Here is a 15,650-nt window from a genome sequence, read left to right on the forward strand (position 1 = left end):
CTTGTTTATTTTACATCACGCAATACGGGAGGTGGTGATTTTTACACCGTTAACCTTTTGGATGCTCCCTTGAATGAGTACACATTGATTTTTAATGCCGTCAATTTGGTAAGATTTGACGCAACAAATATGTCGCCTATTCTCGTTTATTGAAAGGAGTAATGAGCTGTTGTTACTGTCTGTTAACCCCTTTGATTTAAAGGAGCTCACTACGCAATACACAAGGGGTTAATTTTCGCTATACTTTTAGACTTTTTAGATTTAGATCTTATTGCTCCGCTTCAACTTTCATACAGTGTTTTCTACTGTTATGTAGTTCGTGAGAACTTGACATGAAAATATGGCACACTGTTTATAAGACCGAATTTTGAGCCATCGTCACTTTCCACTAACTTTTCCAACTCTTAAGAAGTTATCATGTGATTACACTATGCTCGGGTCCACAATGACGACGATGTCAGTAAGCGTTGGCTTCACTTTTTAAACTTGTTAAGGATATGATTGGATTGCATTAGGCGGTGCACTGGATGCTTATGTCATATTTTTCTATAACTTTTGTTACTTTTTCAGCAACTGCAATATATGACAATTATCCGCTTACCATAGCTGTTGATGTTACAACATCTTCACTATGATGTTGTTCCTCTGACCTCAGGTAAAATGGCGTTAGCTGTCGGGGCATCCTTCTCTTTCGGCGTTTAGTGTTTGTATTCTGTGTGTACTGGCCAGTGTCTGTGACTAACAGATTACATTGGTAATAGAGTGTTAACTAAAAGATAGACCTTGGATATGACATTGACCGCATGGTTTATACTCCCTTTTTACAGTTCTTAGAATCTTTTTCCATTTTTAGAGCATGTATAGTTTACATGCAGTTAAGAAAAACTTGCTAAGTGTTTTACTCTTAAAGTGGGTGTAGGATACGCAACATGGTGGGACAGAGCCTCACATGAGGGGGCGGAAGCACCGTGGAGGCTGTTAATGGGGGAAGCAAACTGAGGGCAGGGTCGGGTACGGAAAACAATCGGATGAGACAAAGAGTAACATGGAGCATGGGGGAGAAATGCAAGCATGTAAACAGCAAAGTGGAGAGGGGGAGAAGCACATGGGCAATAAAGAAATGCAGGGGGGAAGCACATGAGGGCAAGTGCATCACAGAACAGGGCAGTAAAGAAACACTTAAGTGAGAAGGAGCAACACTGAGCACAGAAAAGAGAAGAGAAGTGTTTGAGGGAGACAGCTGGAAAACATATGCATTCTCATGGAGTGCTTAATCAGAAAGAAAAATGTATTGCCTGAAAAATTAGCAGTGAAAGGACCCAAGTAATGCAGCAATTCACCAGGAGGGACAAACACAAATAGAGGAAGGAAAGCCAACACAAGCTAATGAATAGAACCAAATAAGAGTGATGATACAGCCATCTAATAGTAAGCAATGGGCAGGCTCTAAGCTTACTGTAAGCTAGCAATAGAACTTTTTAGGTTTATCCTTAGGCAGCACATTCGCTATTTTGCAGGCCATCTCTTCCCACCTACCACCCCTCTCATTGTGTTGCTTGCCCCAGCCCCTCCTGTGATGTGTCGCTTGCCTCATCACCTCAAGCCCTGCCAAGTTGCCCAGGTTTATGCATTTTTGCTTGTTTTGTAAGAAAGTAGCATGGTTAGTTCACAGGAGAGAGTAGGGCTCTCTAATTTGTTCTTCCTCATCTCTTACCCTAATTTGTAGTATAATATATATATATATATCGCAATCGGGAGCTTAAACTAAGGCGGCTAGAGTCGAGTTTGATCCTCGAATATGACAGCAAATGGCCCAACGGGCTTAATAATACTGAGGATCTTCGTCATTTTCTTTAAAAACTCACTCTATATTCAAATGCCAAGATAAGAACATTTGTTATCCTAAATAGCATCCTATCTGCTCCCTAGATATGTCAGGTTCCCTGTGATCTAGGGAGTTGTCCTATTCTTAAGTACTGTACCTATAAAGTATCATGTTCGTATATACTGATGTAAGTGGCTGGTCAAGTTCCTTGTCAGCCACTTCTATGCACATTTCATCATGTTCTGCTTCTTCTTTGTACATAGTATTCACTTTTATATGGAAATATTTAAGAATTTTAGATGTGAGATTTTTTTAGCACTTATTTTACACAGGGTGTTTTTTATCCAATCTTTTTCACATGATGATGTATTTATACTGGTATTTAATGTTTTTATGTATGCTTTTAATATGACATATAGGAAGATGATTATTCTCCTTTAACGTCAAAATCAGCATTTATGCATTGTATACACAGGTCAATATCATCATGCACTCACAGCACTTTTTCCTTTTTCCTTCTCCCTCCAACTGTATTGTTGCACAGAATGTAATTGTTGCACATAATACAATTTACTCCATGAATTGCAGACTGTGATTCAATGAAAATGTGTTATTTGCACTTCCACTTTTACCCGCTCCCCCGTTGTTTACAGGTCGCTAATTTGCACATAATACAATATTTGCACAGGGATTTATCCCAAAATAACTACAAAATAAACGTTACAGATATATATGTTTTTTTAAATGGAAATGTCTATTTATTAGTTTTTTTGTGATGTTAATATAACTTATGTAGTACATTTATTGTATTTGATCATCTATATTGTAGAGTCTTTTCTCTACCTCCATGCTCACGTGACCTGTTTGAAAATTGGCGGGGAGGCGGGCTTCACTGCATTACAAAAACTAAATGAATTCATTGAGTCATTGCATGTGAACAAGGGCTTTGTAAGCCCGAAACGCGTCTTGCCCTCTACTTTCCAACCCTCTTGCAATAAAGACCTGTGAATCCTGATTGCGGTCCGTCTCCTGCTTGCCTCGTGGGTCCTGGGTCGTACTAGGTTCAGAAGTGGCGTTCTTGGGAGTTTGCGCACATATATATATATATATACGCACACACACACACACACACACACACACACATATGTATATATATGATATATATTTTTGTCAACCATCCTTCATTTAGTCCCTCATTTAGCACATTCTTGATTTATTCTGAGATTTCATTGGTAAAATTGGAGAGTGTGTGTATCTAGTGTGCCTGACTGTTAAAATGTCTACAGAATCTGTGCTTCGTATTTTGCTTTATGTAGGAGCCCCTTAAACTCCCTATATCCACCTGCTTGATCTGAACATTGGGGTTTTTGAGTGCTTTCAATACCATTTGCTCTTCGGTAGATAATGTTTTATTTTTTTCACAATAGTTGATACCTTGTCCAGTTCTTGTGGGACTGCTTTTTCGGAGATTGATATTTATGGTGCTAGCATGTGTGTTGGAGAATGAAAAGTGGATTTATGTCCAAGTCATCTTTTATCAGTGGTGCGTAATTCTTTTTGGGAAAAACGTCCCTATCATGGACGTCTAGATGAGGACATTATACATAAATATGTATATCATTTATTGCTGCATAACATGCCACTTTGGGTTTGCAAAATGCTAGATAAAATCACTTGTTTTCTTAAATTAATCTGTGTGTGTAAAAGGGAAGCATTCTGTGAGTGCAGTTTACATTTGTAGTGGATTTTTAGGTCGTTCTGTTAGTGTTTTCAGAGTAATTCAAAATTTGTAAAACATTAGGGTATCAGTTTTTATGGGCCCGATTCACAGAACTAATTTAAGACAAAATGCTAAACTTACTAAAATGTTGGTATTCACAGAAGGCAGTTACTCATTTTGGTATTCACAGAAGGCACTTACTCGTTTTGGTATTCACAGAAGGCACTTACTCACTGATGAGTAAATACAAATTTGGGAGTCACCAATAGTTTCACGGTGAGGTTGAATGATAATCCCACTATGTTTATGATTTTTTCCAATATTCTATGCATATCAGAAAGTCCTACTGTAAATGTAGGAAGTTCCCTAGTGTTGTGTAATACTGTAAACAGTTTGGATTAGGGCTTTTGCTTTCATGACTTTCTGGAGTATAGTATGTTCTATGGAAATATTTGGATTGTATAAGATTCTGTCAGGTGGATATTGCCAATTTATGGGGGTCTCCCTTCATCCATCTTCGTCTTGCTCCTAATGGCTGTTGAGAAGCCGTAAAGGGATATGAGGTAATTATCACCAGAGACCAGTAGGTTGAGGACTCATATTTCCTAACTAGCTGCTCCAGGGTCGACTTCACCTCCATTGGGTTGAATTCAGGAGGTGTGTTCCAGTTAGCATTATCCTAAGACTTGTCATTGTTGTAGATGTTGGTTAAATTTGGCCTACATCCCATATGTAACCAAGTCTGGTAATTCCAATCAGGTCCCAGTGCCGGAAGCCCCTCAACTGAGCTGAATGTGCTAACTATGCACCCTGCCATAGATGAGTTTCAGTTGTGGGCTTACCATCCCCATTTATCTACCACAAGGTTTTGCAACTGCAGTCTAGGTTTACTCTAATGATAGGATTTATGTGTTAAGGCTGTGGAGCCATACTGAAAGACTATTAAGGAGGAGCCTTCAAAGAGCTTGAGTTCCATGCCACAAGCTACGTTGTCTCTGTCCACGAAAGTCACTCACTTACAGTAAGGAATTCACCTACCCAGTTGTCAGGATCCGTCCACCCCCTCGCCAGAAGGGTGGATCGAGCAGAAGGTGCAAGCTAAAAAACCCTTGTTGGAAAACTTCATTGAGATTCCTAGTGACAGCGCTGCGGAGGTCCGCCATCTTGGGAGTGCGGAAGTCATTCCGTTTCCTGCGTGGCGGTTTACTTTGCAGTTGATTTGAGAGTGTCTGCATATCGCGCACGCGCGCAATTCGCGCTGCGCACTTCAACTGAGGAAAATACCGGAGACGCGTGCTTACCTCACGCTCTCTTCAGAGAAAGTTCTTTTGACCAGAGTTTTTGTGTACAAGGCGGCTGAACTGAAACCTTAAGGAAAGTAACAAGTTACGCTTTGTATTATAGAAAAAGACTTTTCCTAATTCGCCTTTTTCCCTTCAGTATTGTCAAAGCTGGAAGAATCCCGTCGTCGGAGTTCAGGAGAGAAGTTGTGTGGAGGAGTCAGAGCTGGGGAAAAACTTCAGTCAAGAGAAGTTCCCTCAAAGACCTTCAAGTAAGAGTATTATTCTTGAGTTATCTGAGAGAAGTCTCAAGGCAATGAACTAAAGACGCTTTTGAACTCACTTTGGCAAAGAAGCTGATGAGCGTTGCGTCAAGAGCCTTACTGAGACATCTTGAGGAGAAAGACTTTGATTAAGAACGTGAATCTTCAAAACGTGTCCAGAGAGCAAAAACATGTGATGAAAGACTACTCCCTGTGGAGTTTCCGAAATAGTCTCAGAGTTGAAAGACTGTACATTCAGAGTTATAGACTTGAGTTTCACAGATCACAGAGTGTATTCGAAGCATTGTTCTCGTCACGAAAATTCCAAAGACCAGAGTTTATTCTTCCAGTGAATCAGTAGTAATTCTCCAGACATCACTTATAGAGAGTGGCTATCTTCCTAGTTTGCTTAGGTAAGACATAGAGGGCATAATAATAATAATAAGACAGAGTAACTAAAATATGTTAAGTAGAGAGGGCTAAAGAATTGTCTTTTCCTTTGCAGCGAGTCCAACCTGAGGGCTATCGAAGCAAACCTGACGAGGAAGAAGTCTCTCTTGTTTTGTCTGTCCACTTCCCCTTTCCCTTGCTGGTGAGGACTGAAGACTGTATATCTAAGCGGTCTTGGGTCTTGGCTAGAAGGGGACTGAGGAATTAGCGTCTGTTCCTGAGGGGGCCGAACCAGTGTATCCTTTACGGTTCTGACACCAGTACTACAGTTGTATGTTTGCTGAACCTAGACACCTGTTATAAATTGTCTGAACTCATTTGCCAAACAACACCCATGGTTGTTTACTTGCCCAAATGAAGTTAAGGGTGTGGGCATATGCCATTGTATAGAAATGCAGTGGGATGTTAAAGGAGTAATTGTGGTGAACAAAAACAATTGTGGGGTGGGGGGCAATCATTTTAAATAAGACCACACTGCTCAGAATGAGAAATGGAAGTGCACCCAGTCCTGCTTGTCCTTCAACATCCTTTCGATAAGGGAGACCATGTTGAGTTACCAGAATTTCTTTGGATTGAATGTACTTGGGGCCTTCAAGCCTTTTATTACACCAGGCATTTGTCTGGCGGGCTGGATCCCTCGGAGGTAGGTTTTGAAAAACCACAGTCGCTCCTGGTGCCTCTGGCGCTTTCCCCAGCTCTGCAAGCTTAACTACAGAAGGCAGGGGATGCTTCAAAAAAGAGAGAAAGAGAGAGAGGGAGGTGGAAGGAAGAGAGAAATCCATCACAAGAGAGGAGAGAGAATGAATGGAGGGAGGGAAAGAGACAGACTGCGTATTGTTAGAGCCTTTTAGCTAGCGCTGCTTTTGCTCCCCTGTTCGGCCTTGTAGGTACACTGTTTCTCTTTGGATGTGCACACAGATGTGTGTTGTCAAAATCATGCCCTGCATCTGTAAATGAGTCAATTTGTCCTAACTGACCTGAGGCCTCCCCCTAAAATGCTAGTATTTACATCAGACTATCCCATCCACTTGGTGCATTGCAGGAAAACGAGCATATCAGCAGCACATAATCCTCATTATATCCCTTCCACTTAAAGGCTTGCATCAGGCTGTCTCGCCTGATCCCCCTCACCGAAGGACTTATGGCAGAGAAGATTAGAAGGGGTGAAAGGGGACATCACTGACAGATTCCTATCCTGATGGGGAAACATGCCAATTTGGCTCAGAGGGAATTATGCAGGACCCCAAAATATTACAGGAATTAGGGCCAAAGTAAATATTATGAAGGGCCAGGTAGAGGAAACCCCAATTGAGAGAATCAAAGGTCTTCTTCAAGTCCACTACCATGAGTGTGCTGGAGCCAGATAATTCATTTGCACATTTTAGGACTGATTGGAAGTGCCAAAGTGTTAGAAATGTGGGTTTCTGGTTGACAGAGGGGTGCACCCTGTCCCAGCAGAAACCACAATCCTAGTCAGGGTAAGTGAGATACACCATATATTACCCTGTGCTCCCCCTCTGGTAGCTTGGCACACAGCAAGCAGGCTTATCTTAAGAGGCAATGTGCAAAGTATTTGTGCAACAGTAACACAGTGAAAACACCACAAAAGACTCCACAGTTTAAAAGAACAGCTTATACCAAATGACAAAAATCCAATAGGTTGAACCAGAGTTATACATTTTTAAAGAATACATAAAAATGCAGTGCTTAAAAGCTTATGAAGCGAACCGGGGACATCTGTTCATGCTAGACCGGGGTAAATTCAAACGCTCAGGCCGACTGATGGAGCACGAGTCAGAAACAGGGACTAGCCTTGGTCCACTGCAAAGTACCTTTGATTAGACGTGGAGGAGAGAAGCAATGAAGTGATGCTTCGCCATCGAATCAATGGATTGAAGGTGATGCGTTGGTGTTGAGCTGTGCAAGGTAGCAGAAGCATCGGAAATTAGAGACAATGCACTGTGCAGTCAGCGCTGTGATGTCTACAGTCCGTGCCATAGGGCCCAGGACTGAATTGGCACCACTTGGCAGGGCAAGGCTTGCAGCTAGCAAAGTCAAAGTTTAGCTGTCACCCACTCCAGACATGTATTGGGAACAGGCTTCAGGCACACAGAGCTAAGAGCAGAAAAATACCATCTTTCTAAAGTAGCATTTTTAAAAGGGTAATGATAAATTCAACTTCACCATTAAAGAGGAGTTATCATCACCATTCCAGTGATATGAAACTTGACAGATCTTCTCCTTCTCAATCAGGAATTACAGCTTATGAGTGTAATAAGGAATTCCCACTGTTAAGCAATGACAGGGGTAGGCCTTTCAGTTGTGAAAACCAAATGTATGTGTTTTTTACTTTCAGGACATGCAAAACATAAAAGTATATGACCCTCCCTTTGCTTACACAGCACCCTGCCCTATGGGCTACCTGTGGCTCACCTTAGGAATTACTGATATGTAATGAAAGGGGAGTTTAAGGCTTGGCAGTGTAAACTGCAGACACAGGCTCTGTGTAAAAGTACAACAGAGCCTACTGGCGTATTTTTGCATGTGCACACATTACTTCGAAGTCTCCGGGTTCCATTTTCGGAAACTCCGAGGTTGCTGGGGGAGCATGTATAGGTAGAGAAGACCCCCTTAGTCAAAAGGGGCTTTTTGAATATATAGCAGCTCACTGGTCAAAGGGGCCTCAACAGATCTCAGTAAGGAGATTGGCAGATAAGGGAAACATAAAAAGTAGGTCTGGGGGCCTTTGTAATCACTGAGGCGGACTTACAGGTGTCATCCTCTAGTTGTTCACATGAACTCTGTTGGGGCTATCTGATTTAGAGACATCTTGCTGTGATAGTCTGCTCTCTGGAGAAAAAGCATACCAGAAGAATTGGGCACTTCAGAGTGCCCAGAACACGACCTTCAAAGACGGAGCGTTAAATTACATTTGTGCCGGAAAATGGATTTTAAATATATGGGTTTGAAACTCACAATTGTCAAGCTGAAGCTGTAAACCAGTGTGACTTCTGCCTGTTTGAACATGGCCAGCCTCCCTGCTGGGTGAGGAGTGTGAATCAAAACCACTCTCTCTGGAGCCTGGAACATTAACTTCTGCCTGACACAAGGCCAGAGGACCCTGTGAGGAGAAGAAGATTGCCTGGAGGGAGCGAGGTCCAGTGGACATCCTGTTGAGAGGAACCCTGAAATAGTATGTGAGATATGGGTCTACTGCTGGACCATTGACCCATATACATTGCTCATTGCCCCTTGGTGAAGGTTGATGGCTGTCTCCTGCTGCTTTGGAAAGAGAGTCGTCATTCTGTGCAATGTTGTGACCCATAGAGGGATGCCGCCTTAGCTTTGGTTCACAACCACTGTATGCAAGGAAGGGAACACAGGGGCTTCTTAAGGGCCGTTGCACTGGTGCAGTGCTGTGATGAAGAGAAGGGCATCTCTCTGTGCAATGTTGTGACCCAAAGAGGGATGCTTCCTTGAGTGCTTGGAGAATGACCCCATATACCAGGTGGGAGCTGCGGGGGAAGCCAAGGTCATTTACCGGTGAGCAATGCGCAACTGTGAATTTAGAGCTGCTACTTTTTCAGTGGCACTTGAGTAGCACTTAATGGGACAACAGAGGAGCGCCTGAAGGTCTAGACCCTGTGACGTTCACCATTAAGCTACTGCTCATCGCTGGCACCAGCCACAATTGATCTTGACCCAAGACCACTGAGTGCTCCTAGGATTCCGTCTTGTTTCTAACGGTAGCAGGTAAGATTGTATCTTGTGTCGTAGAGTCACTATGAGAAGAATTTGCTCTGACTGAAGCACCGAAGGCACTCAGCCATTTGTGACTTTCAAAAGCCGTTGTGAGACTTCTAAGACTCTTTTTCTCAAGCAGTGCCTAGCCTTGATGTTGCCTTGAGAGTTCACTGACAAAACATTGACACCCAAAACATCCCCATACCACAATATCGAGTCATAAATATAGATGTCAAAGATATCAACATCCCATACTTATAAAGGTAAGTACGAAAATATTGAAACAAAAATATTGATGACATAAATATAGATTTAAAAAATATTGTTTCTTATATATATATATATATATTCACAGAAAAAACCATAGGTTATAGACCATATATAGTTAGGAATTTGCATTTACAAAACCTTGAAAATTCACTGAAAAAAACATAGGTTATAGACCATATATAGTTAGGGATTAGCATTTAAAAAACCTTATTTTATTTGCACAAAACCATTGAAATTCCATATATAGTTAGTTGCACTAACTATATATCGCGGACCCGCAATCCACTGCTAATGATGTCACATATTACATCATTCATGACATGGTCAGTGACATCACTGATGACATCACTGATGACATCTCAAATGACATCACTGATGACATCACTGATGACATCACTGATGACAACACCCAGTGACTGTATGTTTCTGTAAAGTTAAAATATGTCTTACATATTGAAGATTGAGTGGATGTATAAGTGTCTGGATGAAGGATTTAGTAGGTGCATGACTGACTGTATGAGAGAATGATTAAATGTGTCTCACTGAGTGTATGGGTTAGTGATTAAAGTGTCTTAATTTGGCAATCATTATTTATGCTGTTCTGTAAACTGCTGCATGTTTAAATCAGTAGCTATATCAGTAACTATATGGGTTATTGAATGGTTGCCCAAGTATTTGTATGGGAGACTGAGTATGTGTGTGGGTGGCTGGGAGGTGTATAACTCTGTGCAAAGATGTGTGAGCAGTTGATTCCCTAGGTGTATGGGTTCAAAAGTGCATGTAGAAACAGCTGTATGGACAGTTGACTGTGTGCATGAGTATATTGGTGAGTGAATGGATATCTCAGTGCTACATGTCAAAGTAAGTACATATGTAAAACACACTCCATGTGAGAGTTGACATATATAAATAACTGAACATAAGAGCCAGTGAATGTGTGAGTGGCTGTATGAATCATTGTGAACTTGTATCAAGGATTGTATAAGAGAGTAAATATGTGTTACTATATGTTTGAATAAGTAAGGTGTGTATAACTGTATAGTTGAGGAAATGGAGATGTGATTGATTCTTTGCATGACTGACTAGGTGTGTGAGTAACTCCATGGATGTGTGACAGTCTGTGAGTGCCTGTTTACACTGAGTGTATCTAAGGTTATATTAGAGTCTGAAGATGTATTATCACATAAATGATATCATCAGTGATGTAATCAGTAATGTCAAATGAGATGTCAGTGATGTCATCAGTGATGTCATTTGAGATGTCATCAGTGATGTCATCAGTGATGTCATTTGAGATGTCATCAGTGATGTCATCAGTGATGTCACTGACCATGTCATGAATGATGTAATATGTGACATCATTAGCAGTGGATTGCGGGTCCGCGATATATAGTTAGTGCAACTAACTATATATGGAATTTCAATGGTTTTGTGCAAATAAAATAAGTTTTTTTAAATGCTAATCCCTAACTATATATGGTCTATAACCTATGGTTTTTTCAGTGAATTTTCAAGGTTTTGTAAATGCAAATTCCTAACTATATATGGTCTATAACCTATGTTTTTTTCTGTGAATTTCATTGGTTTTTTAAAAGCTAATATCTATAGCTGTAAAATATATTCTTTATTAAGTGACGTATCACGTAGCCCGTGAGACGCCTCATGATGCATCGCATAACCGTGACGTATCGTCTCTGCAGCGCAAACCAAACCCAAAACGTAAGCGCACCAGAACACGCTTAAAGATATATATATATTTTTTTAACCTTAATTAGACAAAATCCACACGTGCACATATCACAAACGTTCAAAAAACACAATATGTCGGACTCCCGTTACGCTGCCGGTTAGCTGCCCGGTTAACTTACCAGGAAGCACCTTTACCGCGAAAAATCGCAATTTTTTTTTCTTTTGCCCCGCAGGGAACTTTAATAGCCCCCTCATCAATCCTAGGGGTTCAGGAGGGGTCTGCCTTACCCCTTTCATTCATTTACACCTTTTTTTTTTCCACCTCTTGTCTCTCGATCCTACCGAGAGACAAGATGGCGGCCGCTCCGGACTGTTTACAATGTTGACAGCCAATCAGCTACTCCTCAGACTCCCGTTACACTGCCGGTTAGCTTCCCGGTTAGCTGTCCGGTTAGCTGCCCGGTTCGCGTACCAAGACGCGTCTCTACGGCGAAAAAATCGGATTTTTTTTTTTTTGGCCCCGCGTGGCTTTATAATATCCCCCTCATCAATCCTATGGGGTCAGAAGGGGTCTACCTTGCCCTCTTTCCTTCATTTCCCCCTTTGTTTTGGTCTCCTCTTGTCTCTCGATCCTACCGAGAGACAAGATGGCGGCCGCTCCGGACTGTTTACAATGTTGACAGCCAATCAGCTACTCCTCAGACTCCCGTTACACTGCCGGTTAGCTTCCCGGTTAGCTGCCCGGTTAGCTGCCCGGTTCGCTTACCAAGACGCGTCTCTACGGCGAAAAAATCGGATTTTTTTTTTTTTTTGGGGCCCCGCGTGGCTCTATAATATCCCCCTCATCAATCCTAGGGGGTCAGAAGGGGTCTACCTTGCCCCCTTTCCTTCATTTCCCCCTTTGTTTTGGCCTCCTCTTGTCTCTCGATCCTACCGAGAGACAAGATGGCGGCCGCTCCGGACTGTTTAGAATGTTGACAGACACCGGAGAGCCAATCAGCTTCGCTTCGCAAAGTTCCGATACGCGAAAAGTTCGCTAACCGGAGCGCTACCCGGAGCGCTGTTACAGATATATATCTTGTTTTAAACGTTAATTTCTCAAAATCCACTGAAGCACATATATTGAGACCTAGCAAACGCACATCGGGCTAACAGTCCCTACAATTTTGCCAAGTTTCGTGGAAATCCATTCAGCCGTTCGGGCTAAAAGTGAGGCCAACCGCCCTATGGAAATTAACATGGGAAAAACGCGTTTTGGGACCCCCCTTTTTTCTCGGCCCCCCCTTGACGAACCCCCCCCAAATTTCCAGGAGCTGCTCAGAAACAAAATGTGCCATTTTCCTGAAAATTTCAGCCAATTCCGTCCACAAACGCCAAAGTTATTAGGCATAGAATTTTCAAAAGTTCCATAGAGAAAAAATCCTAACTATATATACCTACTGGCTATCGCCAGTAGGTAATATATATATATATATATATATATATATATATATATATATATATATATATATATATATATATATATATATATATATATATATATATATATATATATATATATATATATATATATATATATATATATATATATATAAATATATATATATATATATTTATGTATATATATATATATATATATAACATTAAATAATAAATATTAAATATATTAAATAATAAAATTAGTTAAAAACAAATAATAGATTTAATATGCATTTTACCAAAAATAACAAATGACCTCAACCTAAAAAAGTAAAAAACGCATATATAAAAATTATTAAATATATTTACTGTAAAACAATTAATAAACTATTAATTTACATTTACTTTAGCATTATAAAAATATTCAAAATTGTAACAAATATATATATATATATATATATATATATATATATATATATATATATATATATATATATATATATATATATATATATATATATATATATATATATATTCCTCTCAATACGCCTCAGCTTTCAGGAGTCACGCAACAGTGTGTCCATGGACTCGGTATTCGAAGTTAATTAAAAGACGACCTACGCGTTTCGAGATCATTTATCTCTCAACAGGGGCTGGCCTCATTTTCATTGGTGCACGTGATGTATAGCGTGTAGTACGCTCGATCTCCACTGCATGTTGGGACTTATAGTCCTAGGGAGTTCTTGTTATCTCTTTAGTAGATTTGCACAGGCACCTTGAAGCAGGTCTTGTCCATGGTAGGAATTGAACAGCGAGTCAATTTCTCTTGTAGATGCAGGACTCACTGTGCAGCAAGTTCGGCAAAGTTCCAAACTGCATCCTCGTCATGTTTCACGATGGTGCTCTCCTCACGGCAAAGCAAACGTGTAAATTATTCCTCTCAATACGCCTCAACTTTCAGGAGACACCAACAGGGTGTCCATGGACTCGGTATTTAAAGTTAATTAAAAGACGGCCTACGTGTTTCGAGTGACTCCTGAAAGCTGAGGCGTATTGAGATATATATATATATATATATATATATATATATATATATATATATATATATATATATATATATATTCACTGAAAAAACCATAGGTTATAGACCATATATAGTTAGGGATTAGCATTTACAAAACCTTGAAAATTCACTGAAAAAACCATTGGTTATAGACCATATATAGTTAGAGATTAGCATTTTCAAAACCTTAATTTACTCGCACAAACCATAGAAATTCGCATATATAGTTAGTTGCAATAACTATATATCGCGCACCCGCAATCCACTGCTGATGATGTCACATATTACATCATTCATGACATGGTCAGTGACATCACTGATGACATCACTGATGACATCTCAAATGACATCACTGATGACATCTCAAATGACATTACTGATGACATCACTGATGACATCTCAAATGATATCACTGATGACATCACTGATGACATCTCATTTGACATTACTGATCACATCACTGATAATATCATTCATGTGATAATACGATGAACCTCTTCAGACTCTAATATAACCTTAGATACAATCAGTGTAAACAGACACTCACAGATTGTCACTCATCCATGGAGTTACTCACACATCTAGTCAGTCATGAAAAGAATCAATCACTCCTCCATTTCCTCAACTATACAGTTATACACACCTTACTAATTCAAACATATTCTAACACATATTTACTCTCTTATACAATCCCTGATACAAGTTCACAATGATTCATACAGCCACTCTCACATTCACTGGCTCTTATGCTCAGTTATTTATATATGTCAACTCTCACATGTACTGTGTTTTACATATGTACTTACTTTGACATGTAGCACTGAGATATCCATTCACTCACCAATACACTCATGCACACAGTCAACTGCCCATACAGCTGTTTCCACATGCACGTTTGAACCCATACATCTAGTGAATCAACTGCTCACACATCTATGCACAGAGTCATACACCTCCCAGCCACCCACACACATACTCAGTCTCCCATACAAATACTTGGGCAACCAATCAATAACCCATATAGTTACTCATATAGCTACTGATTAACACATGCAGCAGTTTACAGAACAACACACATAATGATGCACAAATTAAGACAGTTTAGTCACTAACCCATGCACTCAGTGAGACACATTTAATCACTCTCTCATACAGTCAGTCATGCACCTACTAAATCCTTCATCCAGACACTTATACATCCACTCATTCTTCAATATGTAAGACATATTTTAACTTTACAGAAACATACAAACACTGGATGATGTCATCAGTGATGTCATCAGTGATGTCATCAGTGATGTCACTGACCATGTCATGAATGATGTAATATGTGACATCATCAGCAGTGGATTGCGGGTGCGCGATATATAGTTATTGCAACTAACTATATATGCGAATTTCTATGGTTTTGTGCGAGTAAATTAAGGTTTTGAAAATGCTAATCCCTAACTATATATGGTCTATAACCAATGGTTTTTTCAGTGAATTTTCAAGGTTTTGTAAATGCTAATCCCTAACTATATATGGTCTATAACCTATGGTATTTTCAGTGAATTTCATTGGTTTTTTAAAAGCTAATATCTATAGCTATAACATTTATTCTTATTCTAATTCACAAATATATTTTATATATATTTGTATTATATTTTTTTAATTCAATTTATATTATAGTTTAAATTATTTTTTCTTGTTTCGCTGCCGGTCCGCGAACCGGTAAACGTTCCGTTAGTGCAAATACCGCGTTAGAAAGGCACATCATGACGCGTCCCGTAAACGCAACATATCGCGTTACTACGTAATGCCCCTTATGACGTGCTGCGTTAGCGCACCCGGAAGCGTTCTGGCACGCGAACCAAGGCGCGAAACGTAAAGCCCCGGAATCGATCCGAGGCGCGGCGCGGAACGTAAGCATAACAGGTCATGTGAC

This window comes from Lissotriton vulgaris, chromosome 11, assembly GCF_964263255.1.
Source record: "Lissotriton vulgaris chromosome 11, aLisVul1.2, whole genome shotgun sequence".
Lineage (NCBI taxonomy): Eukaryota > Metazoa > Chordata > Amphibia > Caudata > Salamandridae > Lissotriton > Lissotriton vulgaris.